A 10,200-nucleotide genomic window follows, 5' to 3' on the forward strand; every position below is an offset into this window, starting at 1 on the left:
GTCGGGCTTGGACCAGACTATAACACAAAATATAGTTCAGACTATATATCGGACTAAAGACAACACCACAGTCAAGACTATTAACCAAACTATTCTCAAAACTATAGTCTAGAATATGGCTGAGGTTTTACTCTATAGTTCAGACTATATATCGGACTAAAGACAACATCACAGTCAAGACTCTTAACCAAACTATTCTCAAAACTATAGTCCACAATATAGCGGAGGTTTTACTCTATACAATTTCTGTCAGGCGCGTATTCACGGGAAAAAAGTAAAATTTCCAAACCCCTACTCCAACAAAATCTCGAAATGGATCCTCGGCTGATTTATGCTTACAGACTTACCTACAGATTAGGATACAGACTGTACTTATTCTAACAAGTTTCTTAAGTTTTTAATTACAAATAATCGCTACAATTACAATTTAACATTATAATTAACATCACAATTGACAGCACTGTATCTTGTCATTATGAACACTTTTAAAGTGATACCAAGTTAGTGATAATAAATGTTTTATTATTAAGAGAAAACTAAGGTGTAAAATTGTTGTTGTTTCCCTAGAAATAACATTAATAAAGAAACTTTTATATAAAAAAATAATATTAAGGAAATGTATTTTTCTAAAAATATTAAATGTTTTCATATAAAATTGTTTAAAGTGAAACTCTTCTATAGAAATATATCTAAAGAAGACATTTTTCTACAGAAAGCTGCCAGAGAGGGAGTTTTTTCAAGAAAATAAACGTAGAAGTAGAAGTGTTCTATAGAAAACTGCGTATAGGAGAAATTTTCAAACTTAAACTGTTTGAAGAAGAACTATAAAAAAATTTTATAATAAAACACTTTTCAATATAAAATTTTTAAGTGGAGACACTTTTCAAACACTATGATCTAAACAAGGAAAGTTTTAAGTTTGTGTGTGAGAGAGAGGAAGCAATACTTGTTATATTAGTGCGGTCTACACAAGAAAACTTTAGTTGTCAAACTTTTTCTAATTCACTTTAAAAGTTTTCTTAAAGTCTACACTTAGAAAATTTTGTTTTAGAAACTATGTGTTAACTGCATTGTTTTGTTTTTGTACAAATGAGAAGAATGACAAAACTAAACAAGTTTCTTCTCATTCGTACAAAAACAAATCAATGCAATTAACAGGTAGTTTCTGAAAAAAAACAATTTTTATGTGTAGACATTAAGGAAACTTTAAAAAGTTTCTCAACTAAAGTTTCCTTGTGTAGATCAGCCCTAAAGACCAGAGATACAAGCCGATGCGAAATGATCGGCAGCGGCGGCGCAACCATTTAAGGTCGGCGGCTGCTAAATTGTTGTTCATTATATTGAAAAATCTCTATTAAAAAAGGCTACTATAAAAACCCTGTCTCTATGTAAGTTTTTTCTGCAGTAAATGGACATTTATAGTAGTTTTCACTATTTTAATATTAACACAATATTATATGGCAACTCTTTTTAATTTGCAATAAGAATTTAAAATAGTGGCTATCGTTCTAATTGCTGAAATTATTTTCCGAAATACACGTGCCATTCCAATTTTTATCTGCGGCTACGTTTGAGTCGGCTTAGCTTTTGAGCCGAAAAAAGTCAGCGGCGGCGCAGTGTGCAAAATATTATCGGCGGCCAGCCGGATTTAAGCCGTTTCGGCTTGCATCTCTACTAAAGACACTACAAAAAAGTGTGAAATAAAGAAATGTTTCTATAGGCAAATGTGAAGACATGTTTTAAATCGTTGGAGAATAACTTTATAAAAGAAAACTGTAAATAATCTACAGAAAACTGTTCAGAGTTTATACGTTCAAAAAAAAGAGAGAATTAAGCCAATTGGGTTTCAAAAACTTTAAAATAGTCGAAAAACTCGAAAAAGTAAAAAAAAATAGTCAAAAGTAGAAGAAAGTCGTAAAAAGACAAAAATAGTAGAAAAAAGTTAAAAATAGTCGAAAATTTTAAAGAAAATCAAAAACTCTAAAATTGTCAGAAAAACTCGAAAAAAGTAAAAAAGTCGTAAATAGTCGAAGAGTCGAATATTTATAAAATACTAAAAATCTAAAAGTCGACCTTTAATTAATGAAAAAAGTCGAAAAATCGACATTGTTATGCAATGTCGATTTTTCGACTTGCATAACTTTTAAGTCGACTTTTAACTAAATGCAAAAAGTCGATTTTTCGTTTCAACTACAGAACCCTAATTTTAGCGTGACTTAAGCCTTCTTGGTATCAAAGAGATCTCAAAATGTGCTTGATTTAATCTGGATTACAGATTCGTGTCTAGGCGTTAATGTGGACTCTAACAAAGAACACTAAATTCTGGACTATAAACTAAACTGAGGTCTATTAAAAATCAACTAAGTTAAAATTTATTAGTAATTGTAAGTAAACAATTTAAAAATTTTTTAAATTAAAACAAATTTAATAAATTTCTATTTTCCTTAAAGAAAATCTAAAATTAAATTAAAGTTTTCTATTGAAAAAAAGTTTAATTTGTTTTGTCAAACAGAAAAAACCCCTTAAATCATGTTGTGCTATAAATTTCCAAAGAATTAACAATAAAATTTAAATTTTATATGACGATGTTGTCTAGAAACCACATTTTTAATTTATGCCAAAAAAATCTTATAAAAACTTAATTTATAGTTGTATAAATTATTAAAAAAAAATAAAAATTATAAAATATTTGTTAAAAACAAACAAACAAAAGAAGTAGAAAAATAAATAATAAACAAATTATAAAAAAACACGTGCTTTTTAAATAGAAAAACTATTAATTAAGATAATAGACTAAATGATGATATAATTAGTTTTACATTTAATTCTTTAGTTATAAAAAAATCCTTAAACTAATCTCTTTAATAGTTTAGCTGCTTTCCAAATCACTTGTTTAAGAAAACTTTCCAACACAAAACATGCCACCCTTTATTTCAACTACTTGGCAGCACTTTTACTTCACATTAAAGGATTAGTGTTACCACTTCTTTATAAAATAAACAAATTCAAATTTCTTCTGCCAGCTTAGTTTTGCAATAAAATTGTTTGTGTTTTAACTATTAAAAATGCTTTTTAAGATTTACTTTTTCGTTAAAAGTTTCACGATTTTATTTCATCAACTTTTTGGTGTTAAATATAAATATTTTGCAATTGTTTTTGTTATTTCTATAATATGATTTCCTAGCAATTGAAACCATTTCAATTGCAAATTTGTTTATTTTTTCAGTTTTTGCCAAATACTTTCAAATTAGTTTATATATATTTTTTTGTATATACTTTCATTTTGCTCTTGGATTATTTTGGATTGCGCAATAACTTTTCCTGTTTATTTCTACATAATGCTATAATTTAGTATTTTTTTTCTATTGCAATTTTCCTATTAAATTTAATACATTTAACAATACAACAAAATTAAATAAGCTTTCAAATCAAATAATATATATTCAACTTAAAATAAGGAAAAAATAAGCTATTTTTTGTTAAATAATAATAATAGTAGTGGAAGAGAGGCAAAAAAATACATAAAATAAACGTAATTTGCAATCAAGCTGTGACAACCTAAAACTGCTCGTAACTCAAGCGTAACAAGTTGCTTTAAAAATTTTGTGCACAAACGCAAAAAAAAAAAAAAACGACGAAAAAAATATTACTGAAGTAATTAATATTTAAGAAATTTAAAATATTTTTGAGTTATTGCTGAAAGTATTAAATTTATTTACTACCTTATTCATAAGCATTTATTAAAGGTTTAAAAAACAATTTTTCATTTGATAACTGTTTTTGCATTAGGGCTTAAATCTATACTTTTATTTATTAACAAAAATCGCTTTATCCTTATAAATGGCATCACTGTATGTTGTTATAATGCCCACTCATTAGTGTTACCAAGTTAGTGCTAGTAAATATTGCCTTGTAAATCGAAAATTATGTCAAATTGAAAAGAGTTGCCACACAAAATATTGTGCTAATATAAAAATTGTGAAAATAATGTTCTTCTTCTGCAGAAATACTTATATAGAGACAGGTTTCTTTATAAAAAACTATTATATGCCTTGTAAATCGAAAATTATGTCAAATTGAAAAGAGTTGCCACACAAAATATTGTGCTAATATAAAAATTGTGAAAATAATGTTCTTTTTCTGCAGAAATACTTATATAGAGACAGGTTTCTTTATAAAAAACTATTATAGAGAGATTTTTTAGCATAATAAACGCTTATAGATCAATTTACGAAGAAAAAGTTAAAATTAGCCGCCGACCGAAAATGATTGTGCCGCCGCCGATCATTTTGCATCGACTTGTATCTCTGTTACCTAGAAGAGCAAATTTTCATGGAAAATCATATGGCGAAGAAAGAAAAATAAAACTGCTTAGAGGAGATTTGTTTCTATAAAGAAAACATATATAAAACTGTTTAGAGAGGAAATATTTGATAGAAAAAACACTAGAGTAGTACTTTACCATAAGGTTTAAAAAAAACTAAATGAAAACTTCTATAGACGACATGTTTTTAAAGAAAACTATTTAGAAAAGTTTCCTTTAAATAGAAAGAACAGCTTTCTAAAGAAAACTGTGTAGAAAATACTTAAAACTTGTTGGTGAAAACACATTTTTATTTCAAAAAACTCTTTATCTCTCTTTTTTTCTATAGAAAGGTAACATTATCTATGATATCCACACTTTAGTGCTGCCAAGTTAGTTGTTATTAAATGCTGTTTTGTAAATCGAAAACTATCTAGTAAAGTCTCTTTTTTATATAAAAATTATTTAGAGAGTAAATATTATATAAAAATATGACTAGAAGAAGATTATTTTTATTAAACTTTAAGGAAGAAGAAAACACTTTTCTAAAGAAAACTATATAGGCAAGTCTCCCTTATAAAGAATTGATAATTTTTTAAAGAAAACTGTTTAGGAAATACTTATTTCTATAGAAAAGTGACGTTTTCTCGTTAGTGCTGCCAAGTTAGTGTTATAAATTGTTGAACTATTTGTAGAAAATTGTGTAGTGAAGAAACTTTTTAACAGAAAACTAGTTAGAGGAGACTTGTTTTTATAGAAAAATTACTAAAGAAGAATTTTTCTAAATACTTACTTCCACAGAAAACTTTGTTTTTAATAAAAACCGTTTATTGGAAACACTTTCCTATAACAAATTGACATTTTCTATAATAACCACTCTTTAGTGCTGCCAAGTTAATGTATTTGATAAAGACACTTTACTGCGGAAAACTAAGAAGAAATTTTTAATAGAAAGATATCTACTAAAGTCATTTTTTAAAAGAAAAATGGCTAGAGAGTTCTGATTTCTGAAAAATTTGGTATAGAGGACACATTTCCTTAAAAATTGTATATTTCTATCGGGGGCATGTTACCCTATCTGTTATTGCTATTCCAGGAAAAGGAGGTGCTTTTAGTACCTTTAGTCTGCCAGGACTATGGATTGATTTGATATGGCGACGTACCAGAATACCGCATAATCTGGTACTACGGTTGGCCAGTTGCGAGCAGGTCCATGTCCTGGCTCATTAAGGTTCCTTCGATATTCACATAGTGACTGTGATTTAAACCCAAAATCGCTTTCCTTTGGGATTACCCTATAGAATACGAAGATATGGCAAAAATCTAAGTTTGTTTTATAAGTGTCTACTCTCTCGCTTACAAAGGGTACACTAAAGTGACAATTGTCTTCATCGTCTTTTACGAAGAGTACATCCGTTACGAAAAAACGTAATAAATCCAAGCAGATGGTTAGACAGAAATGAAAATCACTGTATTTTTCGAAAGAAGTAATAGATCCTACCAGATGGTTGGACGCAAATGGAAATCTGTGGCTTTTTTGTATGCATTAACTTATTGGGAAAAGCAGCTAAAACACCTATTTTTTAAAAATATTTTTTTAATCCCCTTCTACAATTTATTTATAAGAATAAAACAAATTCTATAAAAATTTTATCATAAATTAAAATAATTACAAGAATATAAAAACTAAAATAATTAATAGTTTAAACGTGATATTGAAATAAGTCTATAAATTACAATTTTTTATATAGTTTTTTTTTAGAAGTCACTTACACTTACTAACAAGTATTAATAATAAATTTTCAAATGAAAAAAAGTGGCTGCTACATCTGTAATTAGAAATAAAAAGAAAAAAAATGTTTTATTAATAAAAAATGAAAAGAAGTAAAAAATTTGAATATAACTACAACTATTAAATATAATTTATAGTCATAAAATATACAAGAAAATCTTTAAATAATTAACCCCAAAAAATAAGGGGAAAAAATAACTTTAAAATATGGCTCCCACAGAGATTATGTTACAATAAAAATTTTTTTTTGATGTTTTACAAAAGTTACACATGCCAAGAAGTTATAAAAAAAGAAAACAGAAAAAACATTCAAGAGAAAATGTTAATTAACATATTAAAAGAAATTAAACTATAAACAAATAAAAATTGATTGATTTAAGATTAAATCAAATAAATTTCTTAGAAAATCAAACAGAAAAAAAGTGAATCAAAAAAAAATACAACTCTATTACATAACATAAACATTAGGATTATATAGTTGGAACGAAAAGTCGACAAAAAGTCGACTTTTTACTAAATACAAAGAGTCGACTTTTTGCTTTTTATGAAAAGTCGATTTTTTGTCTTTTTTCTTTTATTAAAAAATTTAATTTTAGACTTTTCGACTTCTTGTATTTTTAAATAGTCGACTTTTCCGACTCTTTAACTTTTTCCGACTTTTTTTGATATTTCCAACTTTTTCCGACTTTCTTTACTATTTTACCGACTATTTGACTTTTCTCCACTTTTTTAAATTTTTGACTATTTTTTACTTATTTTCTACTATTTTCGAGTTTTTGACTTTTTCCGAATTTTTTCGACTATTTGACTATTTTGGGATTCTTTCGACTTTTTCGACAATTTTTTGGCTGTTTTCGGGGTTTTACGACTATTATAAAGTTTTTGACTTTTTTTTACTTTTTTTCTACTATTTTCGAGTTTACGACTTTTTTCGACTTCTGACTTTTTCCGACTTTTTGATTTTTTTTCTACTTTTTGACTATTTTCGGATTTTTTCGACTTTTTTCGAAAATTTTTTAGCTGTTTTAGGGTTTATCCGACTATTTTAGAGTTTTTGACTTTTTTCCAGTTTTTTTTTTTAATTTTCAACAATTTTTGAATTTCTTTTACTATTTTCGAGTTTTCGACTTTTTCCGACTTTGTCGATTCTCTTGGACTTTCTTCGACTTTTATTTACAAAGTCGACTTTTCGACATTTTTCATAGACCATAGTCGAGTAGATCGACTTTTTTCGAACAAAATAATCTACTTTGACTTTTTTCGACAAAAAGTTGATTGTTCGATTATTCGAAAGTCGACTTATAGAACCCTAATAAACATATGTATTTCCATTTAGTTAGTTAGTAGACTTTTCGACTTTTTTGACTTTTCGACTTTTCGATTTTGCCGACTTTGTTCGACTTTTCGATTTTTTTTGACTTTTTTCCGACTATTTTTTGACTTTTTTTCACAGACGTTAGTCGAGTTATCGACTTTTTTGGAACAAAATAGTCGATTTCGACATTTTTTGACAAAAAGTCGATTGTTCGATTATTTGATAGTCGATTTATAGAACCCTAATATGTACTTGTTTTGACAGCTAACAAAGTGTTGCCATTATAACCATATTATGTTTAAGCGTTTTTTTTTTTTAATTATTTTTTAACAAATTTCTTCTTTAAGTTAAAAAAAAAAATCCCCCCAAAAATTATTAATTATTTTTGTTAATAATCATTAAATTAAATATTAAATAACAATTAACTGTTATAAAATGTTTAAATATTTGAAATTAATTTGTGTTTTTGTCAATTTTTTTATTAATTTTGCAAATTAATGTTTTTTGTTTAAAAAAAAAAAACTATGATGTCATTTTATAAAAATTAAAAATGTCATCATGACTAGTTTTTTTATATATTAATAGTAATGCTTACGTTTTTTTAATTAATTTTACATTAATTTTATAATATTTTAATGCTTGAATTAAAAAAAAAAATAACGTAATTGCAGTAAGACAAGTAATTATAGAATTTAAGAAAGAAATTTCTTGAAATACTTAAGATTTTTTTCATAAATTACTTATTTTGTATTAGAGTAGAAATACTCTAGACCGGCTCTATGTATTTTATAGAGCCGGTCTACACAGGAAAACTTTTGATTAGGGTTCTATAGTTGAAACGAAAAGTCGTCTTTTCGACTTACAACTTTTTGCATTTTATGTAAAATCAATTTTTCGACTTGTTTCATTTAGTAAAAAGTCGACTTTTCGATTTTTTTTTGTCAACTTTTCGACTTTTTTCGATTTTCCGACTTTTTTCAACTATTTTCGACTTTTCGTCTATTTTAGACTTGTCGACGATTTTCGACCTTTTCCGATTTTTTTAGATTTTCAACTATTTTCGACTGTTTGACTATTTTTGTCTTTTTCCAACTTTGTAACTATTTTTGACTTTTTTCGACTTTTCGACTATTTTCGTAATTTTTTCGACATTTCCGTCTATTTTCGACTTTTTCCGACTTAACGACTATTTTTGACTTTTTCCGACTATTTTCGACTTTTCGACTATTTCCGACTTTTTTCGACTTCTTTTGAATTTCGAATTTTATTTCAAAGGCGACTATTTTCGTAATTTATTCGACATTTCCGACTATTTTCGACTTTTTCCGACTTAACGACTATTTTTGACTTTTTCCGACTATTTCCGACTTTTTTTGAATTTCGACTTTTATTTCCAAAGTCGACTTTTCGATTTTTTTCGACAAAATGTCGATTTTTCGGTTATTAGAAAGTCTATTTATAGAACCCTACTTTTGATTTTATGTTTTATGTCACACACAAAATCAAAAGATTCCCAGTGTGAGCTACCATATAGTTTTGCTGCCTTCTTATTCCTTGGCATTCACAATAAAATATTAAAGCCATGAGTTTTGTTAATAGAAAGTATGGCAACACTTAATATAAAAGAGAGAAAATTCATAAGTGCCGGTCCACACTGGGAAACTTTAGATTTTGCGTGAACAAAAAAAAAAAGTTTCTTCAAAAGTTTCCTAGTGTGGATCAGGTCTAAGGGTTCAGTTAGTTTTTACGTTAGTTAGTTTTTACGTCCGTGCAGAATCAGCTGATTCGTTGTTAGTTTGAACGTAAGTAAGGTTGCCGTTAGATTTTTTTCTGAAAAACACGAATCAGCTGATTTGCAAAAAAAAAACTTTTTCAAAATAAATTGTGTAGTAAAACAACAAGACTTTTTTGAAAAAAATACTAGAATAATCTACTTTCTATAGAAAACAGTATGAAGAAGACAAGTTTTTAAAGAAAACTGCCAAGCGAAGACTCTTCCCTAAAAGAAACATAACCTAAATAAGAAATTTTTCTCTAATAAAGAGATCAAAAAAATGTTTTTCTAAAACTTATACAAATATTTATCTTTCACCCTACCATAAACTATTAACTTAACCCATTTGTTTAAAACAAATTCATACTTTTTTTTAATTTTATCTAATAATTTCTTTAACATGCTACACAAAATTAAGTAAATAAAACTTTTTGATATATAAGAAAAAAAACTTATTTTCTTAACCTCAAAACTAAACAATACAGAAAAAGTGAACTGTAACTAAAAACATAGAAAGTAAAAAAAACCTAAATTATAATCTTTAAGAAAACTAATTCTATTTTTTATAATTTTTTTCCAACAAATCATAACAAACTTCTTCAGCAGCTCTTGTTCTCTGACAGAAAGTAAATCATTAGTACAAAAAAAAAACTTACAACAATTGTATTCATTCATTACTATTTACACATGCTTTTTGTATTGTTAACTATTAAAACTTAATATTTGTTTCTAACTTTTCTTCTATTGTGTGCGTAGAAAAAAAATAACTACTTTTTTCAATAGATCCGACCCCGCTCTCTCTACTTGTTGAGATCTTTAGAAGATTAAATTAAAGTGTGTAGAGATAATATTGTAAGCAGCAAAAGAATGATGTTAAACATAGAAAAAAAATAGTAAAAATGTTAATAAAAACTATTCAATGTTTACTTTGCCCACTTTTACTACAAAATTAAAACACATTCTCAGAGTTTTAGATTACTTTACTATATAAACAACAATGTTTGAAGAAAATATAT

The 10,200-nt window shown here is 26.6% G+C and overlaps 1 long non-coding RNA gene across 1 annotated transcript in view; it reads right to left on the reverse strand.

Moving 5' to 3' along the window:
* Window positions 1-2,527: 2,527 nt before the first annotated feature.
* Window positions 2,528-10,200, reverse strand: part of LOC111682988 — a 52,055-nt gene continuing 44,382 nt past the window's right edge. The window contains exon 3 of the long non-coding RNA XR_006940585.1: window positions 2,528-6,132. This is a non-coding gene — a long non-coding RNA (uncharacterized LOC111682988). The remainder of the gene's footprint in view (window positions 6,133-10,200) is intronic.

Source organism: Lucilia cuprina, chromosome 4 (genome assembly GCF_022045245.1).
Source record: "Lucilia cuprina isolate Lc7/37 chromosome 4, ASM2204524v1, whole genome shotgun sequence".
In the NCBI taxonomy this organism is placed as follows: domain Eukaryota; kingdom Metazoa; phylum Arthropoda; class Insecta; order Diptera; family Calliphoridae; genus Lucilia; species Lucilia cuprina.